At 42.8% G+C, this 15,041-nt stretch overlaps 1 protein-coding gene across 1 annotated transcript in view; it reads right to left on the reverse strand.

The window, feature by feature from the left end:
- Positions 1-15,041, reverse strand: part of dpy19l3 (dpy-19 like C-mannosyltransferase 3) — a gene marked incomplete at its 5' end in the record, with an annotated part of 81,194 nt that overhangs the window by 9,586 nt on the left and 56,567 nt on the right. The gene's annotated exons all lie outside the window — the stretch shown is intronic.

The raw sequence follows: 15,041 nt of genomic DNA on the forward strand, positions 1-15,041 counted from the left end.
CTGTGAAAAGTGATGACTCATCCAAAAAAAGCTTTTACTGTATAGTGGAGTCAATGGGACAGTGAATATACAAATGACCATAACTTTTTTTCGTGATGTTTCTTAACTCATTTACCGCCTCCCCCGATTGTCCCGAGAACATGCCAATGTCCCTCTCCGCCAGGCCCGATAATTCAGAGAATTTGCTTTTATATAATGTAATGTTTAATTACACTCTTCCCCAGCCTGTGACAAAGTTTGAGCCTTCTGCCATAAAGGGAACCACAAATATCACTCATCAAAGTAAGTGTGATTGAAAACAAGAGTTTAATAATGTATAAATCTCAATAAAAATGAATAAATCTCCCCATAACCCACAGTGAAGGCATTTCGAGTGGCAGACTGCAGCACGCAGAGTGCAGACAGCGGCACAGGCGTGCAGAGGGGTGTGAGGCAGGGACGTGCAGAGAATGTTAGAGAGGCAGGGGCTGACATTTCTAAAAGGGCCTTTTTGGTGGACAATTCTCTTGAATGCAGCCTTCAGTTATGGTATGGAAAGGGGACATTTGCATTTCTTTTACCATAATAAAAAAAATGCATTCATAGTTTGAGGAGGGCAGTTTTTACAGACGGATAAAAGGGCAGGGGCTCAAGCCCCCTTTGATGTCTATGTGTGCACGTGCCTGGTGCGGGGGCTAGCAGAAGCAACAACGTAAACAGAGCAGCTGGATCTGAGACCATTCTGCATAAATCAAACACAATCCAGTTACATTTTCACATGAAAAAGCCATGACCTGCCATGTGCCAACACAACACACAGCTCCATAACCCCCCAAAGTCTCCACAACTAAATATTATGTCCCAGCCAGACAACAACGGAGATCAGAGCAGGGGCGTCACAAGGGGAAAAGTTACTAGGGCTCAAGGTGGAAGGGCCTTCATTATTTTATACTTTTGCTATTGAAAAATAGCAGATCTACAAGCTTGCAGCGCGACACTCGGTGCCGTGCTGTGAGCTTGTATATATATTCTTTTGAAATCCCCCTATGAAGAACATTCATGGGGGGCCCGCAGTGAATCCTTGTACCCAGGGCCCAGAATTTGGTCCGACACCCTTGGAACAAAGTCTCAGCCTCTCTGAACCAAAACAACCCACTACAAACACATTAGAAAGCCTGGGCCCGTTTCACGAAACCTAGATTAGGGATAAAGCCTGGCTTTATCAGCTATCCTGGCTTTAGTAAGCCTGAGTCAGAGCTCAATCGGTTTCATGAAAGCTGAATTATCTTGGCAGATTAGCCTCGCCAGTTAACCTGGATATTTTAAGCCTGAACTCGGTTTCATGAAAGTTATCCCACCTTAGTTACCATGGAGATTAAGCTTTGAAGCTAGCCTGCTCCAGACCAGGCTCACAGCCAAGATATGTTAATCCATGTGCCTTTTTGTTCAAGTTTTGTGAAATAGCTGTTAGTCCAATGGTGACTTTTTCCACATTTAATTCAACACCTATGTTAGTATATAGACTGAAATGAAAAATACAAAAATATATAATACATTTAATTATAAGCCTATTATTGAAATAGTGAATAAATCATGAATCATATGACTTATGTGATATGTCACTATAGCTCATAATGTTAGATGTGTGATAATATATTACTGAAATTCTTGAGATTATAAAAAAATGGCTGACAATGTAGCAAGGGTGTTTTCAATGAAGTTAGCGATAAGAGTAATATAACATCCTGTCTAGGTGTGATTATTCTATAGCCGCCAGTGGTGTAAAGTAACTAAGTACATTTACTTAAGTATTGTACTTAAGTATAATCGTGCGGTATTTGTACATTACTTGAGTATTTCCAATTTCCAATACTTTATTTACTTCTACTCCACAATACATCTCAGATCCAAATACTGTACTTTTACTCCAATACATTTATTTGAAAACTTTAGTTACTAGTTACTTTGTAGATTTACAAGCTCACAATGCAAAGCATTCTGAGCATGTAGATCTGCTATTTTCAAAAGATTTTCCTACATTTGAAAACTTGAAATGGGATATCTGCATAATGAGTACTTTTACTTTTTGTACTTTAAGTACATTTTGATACTTTTACTCAAGTAAATTTTTAATTCTGGACTTTTACTAACAGAGTATTTCTTCATTGCAGTATTGATACTTTTACTTCAGTAAAACATGTGAGTACTTTTTCACCACTGATAGCAGCTATAGCATGCCTGTCTTTTTTATGTGGGGGGAGGCAGGGAGAGAACACTGCTCTGTTCTTCGGTGTCGTGATTGGTCACGATCAAGGAATCGATGCTCGACTGCATGGGCTTTCCAAAGAAAAGCCCATGCCTTGTCGAGCCAGGCTTTACGATCCTGGCTCAACAAAGTCTCTCCTTCTCAGCCTGGCTTGGTGTTAGTGGAACGGAATAAGCCAGGCTATATGGAGGAGGCTTTGTCAAGTCTGGATATGTCTTAAATCCCAGCTTAGTTTATTCTACTTTCGTGAAACAGGCCCCCACCCAGTGAGGCGAGGTTACAAACACATAAGCAACTCATCACCTACTCGAGACAAGACGCGGCGCCAGCGGCGGTCCACTCGACCACCAACCCGATCATCAAGCCCTGCTTGCGGGAGAGAAGGAGAAAATGTCCCCCGGCGGAGTCCTCCTGGTCAGGCGACCATGGATTTGTTGTGCTCTGTGCCTTGGCCCGGTGGAGTCGGAAAACACACACCACAAACCACGTCCATTGCCCTCTCTTGCCATCCCCGGGACCCCGAAATCGGTGGATATTCCAGGTCTGAGGAAAAGGGTTGCGTCCATATAACTCCCAGCAGTATCTGTCTCCTGACTCTCCTCCTTGTCCGAAACAAACGATGGATCCCAGGATGAGTGCAGTCCAACAACTAAGAAACACAAGCGCGACGATCATTTCATGAGTGGAGTCCAACGAGGAAGAAACGCAAGCGCGAACGTCATCATTGACAGTAAGTTTATTGTTGTTTTCCATCCTAAAACTTTCGTGCGTCGCCAGGCTTTCCGCAGAACCCGTGGGAAGCCTGGTTACTATTGCTAATCAAACTGTGTGATCCGTTCTAAAGCCCGCCTACTGTATCCGGTTATGTACACACTCACATACATCAGGGGCGTCACACCAAATTCTGGGCCCTGGGTACAAGGATTCACTGCGGGCCCCCCATGAATGTTAACTATTGAAAAATAGCAGATATACAAGCTCACAGCGCGGTAGATCTGCTATTTTTGAAAAATCGTGAAAATGTGTGCAAGAAACCTATGTCAAGGACCCCCAAGATGATATGTATTTGGCCACGGACCCCGATCTCAAAATATTTAGTTCATAGGACCCCCAGAAGCAAAATTTTAGTTAGAAATGTTCGCTTAAAAAATACATATATTCAAAGATTTTCACACATTTTCACAACTTTTCAAAAATAGCAGATCTACAAGCTCGCAGCGCGGCACTCGGTGCCACGCTGTGAGCTTGTATATCTGCTATTTTTCAATAGATAAAGTTATTAGGGCCCCTCCACCTTAGGCCCCAGTAACTCAGTCCCACTTTCCTACCCCTTGTGACGCCCCTGCATACATGCAAGAAACGTTTCCGCATCCGGTATAGACCCAGAACCATGCGGTATAGACCCAGAACCATGCGGTATAGACCCAGAACCATCCGGTATAGACCCAGAACCATCCGGTATAGACCCAGAACCATCCGGGACAGACCCAGAACCATCCGGGACAGACCCAGAACCATCCGGTATAGACCCAGAACCATCCGGTATAGACCCAGAGCGGATCAGCAACAGGCAGAGTAACTTGATCCCAATCAGTTCTCTCCCATCCACAGCAGTTGCGCACAGCAATCATAGAGCAATTCAATTCAAAGGAACTTTATTGGCATGAGAAAACATACGTTTACATCGCCAAAGCAAGTGCCACAAATAAAATAAATACAGATGAAAATGGGGAACATATTTACAGTTATACACATAGGCCTTATATAAAGTTATACGTGTGTGTGTGTGTGTGTGTGTGTGTGTGTGTGTGTGTGTGTGTGTGTGTGTGTGTGTGTGTGTATGTGTGTGTGTGTGTGTGTGTGTGTGTGTGTGTGTGTGTGTGGAGGAGTTGAAGAGATTTGTGATAAAACACTTGAATGTTGAATAAAAGTCTGTAAAAAGCTTATTTCTATTTGTGTGATGTCAGTAAGACGCCCTAAGGGCAAGAGGTGACCTATTACAGCCCTATTACACTATTCCAGTTATTGCCCTACAATTCCAGTTATTGCCCTACAATTACACTTATTACACTAGTACACTTATGTGATAAGTGCCTGAAGCCATAAATACAAATATCAACTGAGTTATCCGCTTGAAAAGAGACCAATCACAAAAAGGTCAAAATCTCAATTTGTTTCTGTTTTCCAGCTTGATTTTGGTGAAAATGGCTATTTTGAGATGGCTACAACTATAGAAAAAAAAACTTTTTTAAAATGGTAAATGGTGCATTTATATAGCGCTTTTATCCAAGGCGCTTTACATAGATTGTGCATTACATTCACCCATTCACGCACACATTCATACACCGATGGTGGAGGAAACCATGCAAGGCACCAACCTACTCACCGGGAGCAATTAGGGGTTCAGAGTCTTGCTCAAGGACTCTTCGACATTAACTCAGGGGGAGCCCGGATTCGAACTGGGAACCCTTCGTGCTCTAATAACGGTTTCTCTACCCCTGAGCTATGAGTTAATGACCAAACTAATAGATGAAACGGAAATAAAAAGTATGGCAAGACATCACAGAGCTTTTGGGCCTGTAGGTCCCAGACTAATAGGCAGAAGAATGTGGACTGCAAGACTCCAGAGCCTATTCCAAATGACAAAATGTACACTCCAGCACACATTTTCCAGCGGACCACGTCACCACACTTCATCTAGCATCTATACTATAATTTTGCGAATGTCTGTCTGAGTGAGTGTCTGTCTGTATGAAACAGCGTTTCTCCTCGGTGGCTGGAGCAATTGATCTGAAATCGCATCACCATCAGCATATGAACACACCTGACATAACTGTGAAGCCCGTTTGTCACTTTCACAAATCGTATGCTGTATAATAGCATTTTTATGGTGTATCTATATCTATTTAGCCTACAGTACCTTTTGTGACCACACATGTTAAGGGAGGGGCGCTGTTGTTCAGGCCATGCACAATCACACACAAACCCACACACACACACACACACACACGGGGGGGGGGGGGAGTGTGTGTGTGTGTGCAGGCGGGCAGGCGGGCGGGGGGGGGGGGGGGGGGGGGGGGGTTAGCCATTAAACGAAACGGGTATTTCTTACATTGATGCTCCTACATATTATCATGCAAGCACCAGTTAAAGTTACTTTCCATCCCTCATATACTGTATGCACAGTGCACATCCCATAACCCACACACTGCACATCATTTTGGAGCTCATATCTTTGAACGGGTAAGGGCTAGTATTGTTAAATTACAGTAATAACGTTAAGTGCAGTAATTAGTGCATGTGTCAGCAAGGAAGCTTCAGCATTAGAATCACCGGACATTGAATGTGAGATGTGGTGAGATGCTAAAACACAGTGTTTTTATAGTCACCAGACAAAATGCTGACAGATATTGCACAAGTGTCAGAAGACACTGAAGCATTTGTGTGCTCAAACAAAGTGTCAGGAGGAGATGTCTTTGGAACAGGCTGTCATCTGACAGCTCTCTGCTGTCATCCCTCGTGGTAACCAGCTGAATGCCTCTAGCTAGTCTGTTTACCTTGAGGAAAAGATGGCTACTTTCTTTGGCATGTTTGATTTGGATGAGAACGAGAGTTCCCATCTCTCCATGACGGCAGTGACAGAACACTAGGTTCAACGAACGAAGTGAAAATGTTAAGACTATACCAACAATGCAACTTTTGACAGTTGCTTTTCATGTCATTCTTGTCAGACACTTGAGACAGCACAAAACTACTTGCTGCTTATTTTGAAAGATATATTATGCGGCTATGTTGGTTGTTCACACATTGCGCTATGTACAGGTACTTGACGTATCCTGGTCCACAGATGCATCCACAGAAGTATGTTATTTACCCAGAATGTTGTTTAGACACTACAATCTTCCAATTTGTAATTCGTTCTGGATAAGAGCATCTGTTTAAAGGAGAAGTTCAATCACGGAGATTCTTGTTTATTTATCTTTTGCATTCCTGAGCCAATGATTTGATGACCGGGTAACTGGTCAATAGAAGACTCAGCTGGAGACTCCGCTGGTGCAATATGTAAAACTATATTTTTTGTACTACTGTATATAGGCTATACCAAGGGGTCCGGGACCCCTAGGGGGTCCTCAGAGTTACTTCAGGTGGGCCACCAAATCTTTGTATGATAGGATCATTATTTTCAATGAACAACTTGGACCCTCGCATCCCTTCTTCTGAGGAGAATTTTGCCAAAAATAGCAGCTCTACAAGCTCTCAACGCCTCGCAGTGCCAGGCATTGAGAGCTTGTAGAGCTGCTATTGTTGGCAAATAGGTTTGGTGTATAGTGAAAAGGTCAAATTTACTAAGTATCTGCGATTTAAGTGGTTAAATGTCATAGACTGATGACAGTGCTTTCATGAAATCAATGAAAATCACAATTTTGTACTGGGGTCTCCCTCTCAGTAAAGCGGTCCTTGGCCTGAAAATGTTGAAGACCCCTGGGCAATACCCTAACTGCTGTAGCCCAAAGAAATTATTTAGGCAAGGAGTGCATTTAAACCTAAGAATATTGTTCAGACTTATACCCTTCCATTATCTACGGTACAGTATATAAAAAAGAAGGAAAAGAATTCTCTGCCAGCCAGGTATTCATTAATTAATTCATCCACCTCTGACAGGGCTTTTCAGTGTTTTTACCTTATTTTCACCGGTAACAGGAACGCACGATGTGGCCAGGATGTAAACAAAAAGCACATGGCCGAGTGGGCGATCATTATTTTCTTCACCCGTAGAAGAAAGATTCTGAGTTGCGTTCTTTAGCTAGGGTCCGTAGAAAGAAGCTTGTTTTGACCAAAAAACGCAATCTGGGAAAAGAATCTGCGATAAATGGATTTTTCCAAATAAATGATAACATTGAGCCGGACGGAGCGAAAAATGTTGGGATGAGCGGTTGTATTGGTCTCCTAGCAACCCAGCACCATTCATACGTTGGCTAGGCGTGACTGCTTGAATCAGTCGTTCCCTGCTCTACATCTCCATCCACGCCAAGCTGCCCCAGCCAAAGCCGACTGCCCCAGCCTTCCCAGGCAGAAAATGAACAAGAAATGACGCTGTGGCAAGCTAAACCCCTTGAAAAGTATACTGTCATATCGTCGTTATCGGGTGGAAACCTTGTATGTCCAAAACAGTTAGTTTTGTATTTATCGTTCTAAAAGTGAAAATTGACAATCTAAAAGCACACAACGCCTCGCGCGTAGATCTGCTATTTTCTCTAGTCTTGTGCAACAGTCTTGTATGATGAAACAGGGCTTTACTTTACGAAAAAACGTACACATTTGAAACTTGGAGATACGAGGTTTCTGCCGGACAGTGACGATATAACTTTTGTATATTACTAAAAGCAGCACTATGTAATTCTTCCTCTGCTACGCCGGATTTGAAGCCGGTTTCCATCTCAAGTGCCGCTAATTTGCTCAGGGGATGAATTGAATCTTGACCATCAGGGTCAACATTTGTGACGTCAACAATGACGTCTTTGGCACGGAATGAGTTTTAACATACTCTACCGTACAGATTGAGAAAAATTACATTTTATTCAGAATTAAGAAATGAGTGGGTGAGGCTTAAGCATTATCAAACAAGAACGAATGACAAATGAATGGCGGAGGCACATTTCCACTAGCCTGGCGGGGCCCGACGTCATACTGTGTTCACTCACTCATTCCTTCCACAGTATAACGTCTGGCCTTCCCGGCATAGGCAGCGAGTATTAGGGATGGCCAAATGGAGATTTTTTCTTAACCGATAACCATCAGGCCTTATCAGTTAATTAACCGTTAACCGTTAAGGAAATGTGTTCAAAAATGCGCTATTTTAGCGATTTAAAAAAGGAAAATAGCCCTACACACGTTTTTCCCCATAATAAAGTGCTATATTTACACATTAAAGGAGTAGTTCACCCCCAAAATGACTTTTTTTCTATTGATTACTCATGCCATGGAGAGTAGAGTTCAATAATATTTTTAGTTTTTTGTCGCATTCCTAAGACAAAAATTTGATAACAATAAATTTACCCCCATTCGTTCCGGATGGTGACCCGTTTCGAAACGGGTCACCATCCGGAATCAATGGAGGTAAATTTACTATTTACAAATTTTTGTCTTAGGAATGTGACAAAAACCAAACAATATTATTGAACTCTACTCTCCATGGCATGAGTAATCAATAGAAAAAAAGTCATTTTGGGGGTGAACTACTCCTTTAAAAACAATAAAACTGGGAGAAACAAGAATACAAATGTTTTCTAAAAGAAATGTGTTTTTGCAAAGAAACGGTGGGATTGAAATGATAAGTCTGTAATGTGATGCGCTGGTCGCCAGGCACGTGCGCACATACAGCAAAAGGGGCTTGAGCCCTTAACTTTTATCCGTCTGAAAAGGCCCTTTTAGAAATGTCAGCCCATGCCTCTCTAAAATTCTGTGCACTCCCTGGACCCTGGCTGTCGCCTAACAAAAGCAGCAGCGAGACGCATGTAGCCGCATGTAGCAATAACTTCCAATCGTATGACTTTTGGAATGGTTATATCGGCTAAACGTGATGTTCATTTCATTCATTTATTTCTCTCTCGATCGTGTTTTGTGTGTGCTGATGCAGCGATCATTGAATTTGCGACTCTGAGCTTTGTTATTTTCGCATAGCATAAACCAAGACGACTTTAGCGTTCCTCACGTCATCAACATGTAACATTAGAAAGTTGTGTTTTAAGCTCTTCTTAAACAGAATTCAATGTGACGACGCAGGTCTGTTTTGTAAAATCCAATCGACGAGGGAGCATTTGTTTCCTGATGAACAAGTCAGCGTGTACAGCCAAATCAAGCAGCGTCGCGCAGCGGCAGACTCGCAGTTGTATGAATGCATGGATGTTACACAGACATTGGTGTCCAGAAATGTGACCACAGCGCGTATAGTTGCATGGCTGATGACTTGATGTTGCGTAGATAATGGTGTACGGGGCTTTTGGTGTGACACATGGGTTGATTTTCTTTTCCTTTTCTTTTTTATCGGTCAAAATTAACCGTTAGTGCTTACCGGTAACCAATTTCTTATCGGTTTAACGGTAACGGTTAGCCGTTGGCCATCCCTAGCGAGTATCCTGATTATTTTCTGATCGGGGCACAACAAACGTAGTCTTCCTGACAACAAGTGAAAAGCTTTCCCTGATTGGTCCATGTGTAGACGGTGACGTAGATGCATGCTGCAGCATTTTCAAAACAACAATGGCTGCCCTCGCGATGCAAGCAATAAGTGCAGTTATTGAATCAATTACAACAATTAAAAAGGACCGTGGGGGATGCGCTAGCGGAGTTCATCGGCCGACTGGCTGAGAGATGTTTTGCTACACTGATTGGTTAGAGGAGTCTTTCTGTCAAGGCAAGTACTCCCGCCCACTTTTCAAGCTGCCAATAGGCCGAAGGCCAGACGTTATACTGTGGAAGGAATGAGTGAGTGAACACGGTATGACGTCGGGCCCCGCCAGGCTACATTTCCACAGCTTTGCCAGCCAACTGCACCACCTTCCCCCCCTCCTTGTCGGAGCCCAGAGTCCGCTGGGCTGCTGTCTTGACTGGTCAGAGACCTCCCCAGTGTGAGCAGCCAGGTCCACCCGGCCTCCCACTCCCTCTCAGGAGACCAGAGGCCTGAGGCCGGCTGACCTGGCTGGCAGAGGTGGGCTCTGCAGGCAGGGGCAGCTGCATGGGAAGGAGCTGTGGCGGGAAGAAACTAAGTACATTCTTAGTTCTGTACTTAAGCACAATTTTATGGTGATTGTACTGTACTTTACTTGAGCATTTCCAATTTACAACACTTTTACTTTTACAACACAACATCTTGGATCCAAATATTCTACTTGTACTCCACTTTAAAGGGATATTCCACTTTCAACAGGGAAACAGCTTATGGGCCTCTCTCCACACACACACCCATTGTAACTTCAAACTCCATTTTAACCATGATAGATTCATTAAAAACACCCATATTTCTGGTGACTCATAATACCCTCCTAATAGGTGAGCATGCCGTGCTTTTTCCATAACTCTTTTCATTTATTTTTAATAATTATTTGGGCAAATGGAAAAAATTAAATACAAAAAACTATTATTAAAAAGAAATGTTATAGAAAAAAATCCCTTTAAGTACATTTTGAGGCCAATACTTTTGTACTTTTACTCAAGTAAATTTTTAATTCCCGGACTTTCACTTGTCACAGAGTATTTCTACTTTTACTTGAGGTAACTTAGGCCCCTTCTCCTACCCCTCTTAATCGGCCATCATTCTGATCTCAACACTTTTGACTGCATCGTGCACCGACAAAATCTGTCCACAGACATAGTGTATAAACATCTGGCAAAGTCCGGTTCTGTGGTAGTACCTGTTCAGGGGTGTCGCACCAAATTCTGGGCCCTGGTTGCAAGGATTCACTGCGGGGGCCCCTGTGCTTTAACTATTGAAAAATAGCAGATATACAAGCTCACAGCGCGGCACCAAGTGCCGCGCTGCGAGCTTGTAGATCTGCTATTTTTGAAAAATCATGAAAATCTTTGAATATTTCAAAAAAACTATATTTCTATGTGCAGGACCCCCAAAATGGTATGTATTTGGCCACGGACCCCCATCTCAAAATATTGAGTTCCAGGGACCCCCCAGAAGCAAAATTTGAGTTACAAATGTTCGCTTAAAAAATACATATATTCAAAGATTTGCACACATTTTCACGACTTTTCAAAAATAGCAGATCTACAAGCTCGCAGCGCGGCACTCGGTGCCGCGCTGTGAGCTTGTATATCTGCTATTTTTCAATAGCTAAAGTATAAAATAATTACGGCCCTCCACCACCTTGGGCCCTAGTAACTCAGTCCCACTTTCCTACCCCTTGTGACGCCCCTGTACCTGTTACTATAGTTGTCTTCAGGACCACATTTCTTCATAACGCACGTATATGGCGCGCACGCATGGGCACACGCACGCACGCACCCACACAACATAACATCTAAAGTGTTAACCTAGGGGCCACTTTAATCTAAACCCACTCCCTACTGGGAGGAGCAGTTGCCCATTTTGAGGCCTTGCCAAGCTGATTGCATGGCTGCACATCATGTGCATGGAGATTGCTTGTCTGAAAGATGAGCCATGACTGTCACCCCTTGCAGGACATGCATGGGACACTCTGGTTTCTTTTGACAGGAGTGTGAATGTGCTCAGCACATAAATATACAGAGGATCATGCCATGGATAAAACAAACGGACACACACACACACGCGCTCGCGTGCACGCACGCATGCACGCACGCACGCGTGCACGCACGCACGCACGCACGCACACTCACACACACACACACACACACACACACACACACACACACACACACACAGATTACTGTAGCACTGCATTAAAATGATTAAAAACAAATCTACGTTTCGGTCACATAGACCTTCCTAAAGGAACGTTGGCATTAAGTGTTAAGCGCGCGTGTTGCTTTCAGCTTATCCTCAATGGATCCCCACTGTGCCAGTATTAGATGCTGTAAATCTTGGTACTTGTCAGGCGACTTTAGGCAACTTGCGGCACCTCACTGTTCAAGGTTCAAAGTACAAACATACTGTACATGAAGCCATGTAAAAACAGTGTAGTATTAACCAAATAAATATGGTTACAAACCAAGAGTACAATTTTGAAATGCTTCCTTAATACAGTCAATGCAGTCTTCTTTAATATATATTTTTGGGGCTTTTCTGCCTTCATTCATAGTACAGTAGGTAGCCAGGAAACAGGGAGAGAGATGGGGAGTGACATGCAGCAAAGGGTCATCGGGATCGGGATTCGAACCCACGACACGCTGTCATCATCAGAGCATATGTGGTATGCGCCTGGACAGCTAGGCCAGAATTATTTTTGAAAGAAAGCGTAGCCCTCTACTAACCATTGAAAACGGTAGCGTATCTCGGCCGACCACCACACGCAGGTAGAATTAGCGTACACCTCAGAGAAAATCTAGTACACATCACTGAAAGGAAGCTCTGAAAATGAGACGCTTCTGTTTAGTATGTTTAGCAAATAATTGTCCTAATTTTAATTGAAAATAATCAGAGCCTATATAGCTTACATATAGGAAATACAATTAAATGGAAATTAAAAACTAGTTTAATTATTTTTAAAGTGAACGGAAAAGACAAACAGGTGACTCTTCCTTTTAGGCTGTAGTTTCACTCAATATAGCATTCAGAGATTGTGGAATAGTTGTCTGCCCTACAAAGGCAGAGTGCAGTAACTACGTTTTCGAATTTCACAAAAAAATTGGTTTAAAAGAGTGTTACAGCTGATCAGCCAAACGAGATAAAGACATAAAAGTGATATTACACTGATTGTATATCTTTTCTTGAGCTAACTGTTCATCCCCCAATAATTTGACCGCTGGGCGACACAAATAAGTCGGTGTGTCCGAAAACATAGTTACTGCACTCTGCCTTTGAAGGACAGTATAAAGTCTGCATAAAGTGAATGACAAATCAAGTGGCAAAGTGAGTTTAACATCATTTCTGTTTGGATGTGTGGGCTGTCAAGGCCAGAAAGTCCTTTGTTGCCACTCAGTAGGCGTTCCCGCATAACTTCTGCATATGATGATGATGATGTCACGCGCATACACTCTATATGAGAGACTGGATGGGGAAGTAAATGGTGGGAAGGGTCAGATATTATATTGAATAGATTGTCTTACGTACTGTAGTAGATCAGTGGTTCTCAACCAGTGGTCCGGGGACAACCAGTGGTCCTTGAGGGGGTTCCAGGTGGTCCCCAGCTAAATGATTTAGAGTTGGTAACCAAACAGACCCTTATATATCTTTAACTCTTGACAGCGTAAAATGAAACCAAATGGACCCGTAAGGGTTCATTTTACGCTCTCAAGAGTTAATTTATAGTTAAACATCTGCATTACTTAAAGCTATACTGTGTAAGTTGCTAAACTAGTGGTCATTAGCGGTATTGCTTTTTTCGCCCGTTTTTCGCCCGGAGTCGTCGCGGAGCGGCGCCGCAAACCACCGCGACCGATACGAATCCGTGGAGAGGTAGAACGCATGGTAGAACGTAATTTTCTGGCCAGGATTTGGGGATTAAGAGGTTAAGAATCCTTCACCATTGTAAACACTGTAGCTGAGCGAGGCTACTTCCTGAAGACACGGAAGATAAGCTGTGATTGGCCGGTAGTGTATCATGTGTGTATGATCCGCGATGTTATTGGCCAACGTATACACAACGTATACAGATGATGCAGATGACGCTATTTTTCCGCGAAAACCGGACCCCGGCCAGGATCATAGAAAACATATAAAGAGAAGGCTTTAGAAGCTGAAAATAACGGAGTGGGTGTTCTAAAACTTTAGCGATTTAACAGTTAGGACAATTTTAAGATTTGTTTTATAAAAAAAAGTTACATGGTATAACTTTAATTTGCAAGAAGTCTGCACAATTACAGAATGTAGAAGAATAGTTATTTTGATCTACGTTTGCCTGTTATCTCTCCCATGGTACCAACATCAATACAGCATGGAATTGTTGATAAAATCTTTAGCCAACAATAACAAAAGATTCTATCTTTGGGATCTGAGAGGTTAATCTCATCATCAATTGGTGGTCCGCGGCTCAAGTGCCCAATAAATAATGGGTCTTCTAAGGGACGTGAGGCTCAATCTTTTGATCTTAGTCTGTGGTTCCTCTTTTACCGTGGTTTGGCCGTAGCAGACTGTGATAGAAAAAGCACGACTCAATAGATTCAATAGTGGTGCAATTAAAAATAGTGCAAAGTCTTTTTCCAGACAGCAAATTTGTCTTAATAAAAAGGGTCTTAGATAAGCTTAGCTAAGAATGGTATCTGTATTTAATTCCCTTTTAAAAGAAACTAGAGAGAAACTAAAAATGATTGCCTCCATTATCATCCGAAAAATTGACATATTCTTATTCAGATGACCTCCAAAAATCTTTAAAGTTTGGGTTACTGTTCAGGCCCCTGCTAATTAATCCCAATTGGTGAGATGGGGTGTTTTGGGGTCATTCTGGTCAACTGTGATTATGCAGGAAACTCAGTTTATTGCATTTAAATTAATGAAGCAAAGTAAGCCGTGTCTATGCATGCGTGTGTGCGTGCGTGTGAGACTGGACAAGGTCTTGTGTCAGGGCTACTAGGTCCCACTATGTGGCAAGGATGATGACTAGCAGGCATACTGTATACCAGCCAGGGGTCTTCAACGTTTTCAGGCCAAGGACCCCTTAGTTGAGAGAGAGATGAAGCAGGGAACATTTTCATAGATTTCATATAGTTTCATTGTTTGACAGCACAATCAGCCCAGTGTATTTTGGATTTATGTCAATTTGTGTTTTCAGATATTTAACCACTTGAGCCGTCATTACAAAAATAAACCTGACCTTTTACTCTGTACTTAGTCTGCTCTTTTTCCCCCTCTACACCAAACCTCTTTGCAGAAAATAGCCGATCTACAAGCTTGTAGATCGGCTATTTTTGGCTATAGTTCTCAGAATATGGACACTAGGGTTCAAGTTGTTAATATAAAGGGATTGAAAGATTTGGAGGACCCCCTGTAGTAACTCTGAGGACCCCCTAAGGGTCCCGGACCCCCTGTTGAAGACCCCTGCTGTATACTGACCACACTGGCCAATGCACTCCCGCTCGCCCTGTGAGCGCTGTATGCCTGTGGGGTCACGAATGCATGTGGGTTGCATGTGAAATCATGAATAGTACAAGC

The sequence above is a fragment of the Nannobrachium achirus genome (assembly GCF_963921795.1).
Source record: "Nannobrachium achirus genome assembly, chromosome: 7".
Lineage (NCBI taxonomy): Eukaryota > Metazoa > Chordata > Actinopteri > Myctophiformes > Myctophidae > Nannobrachium > Nannobrachium achirus.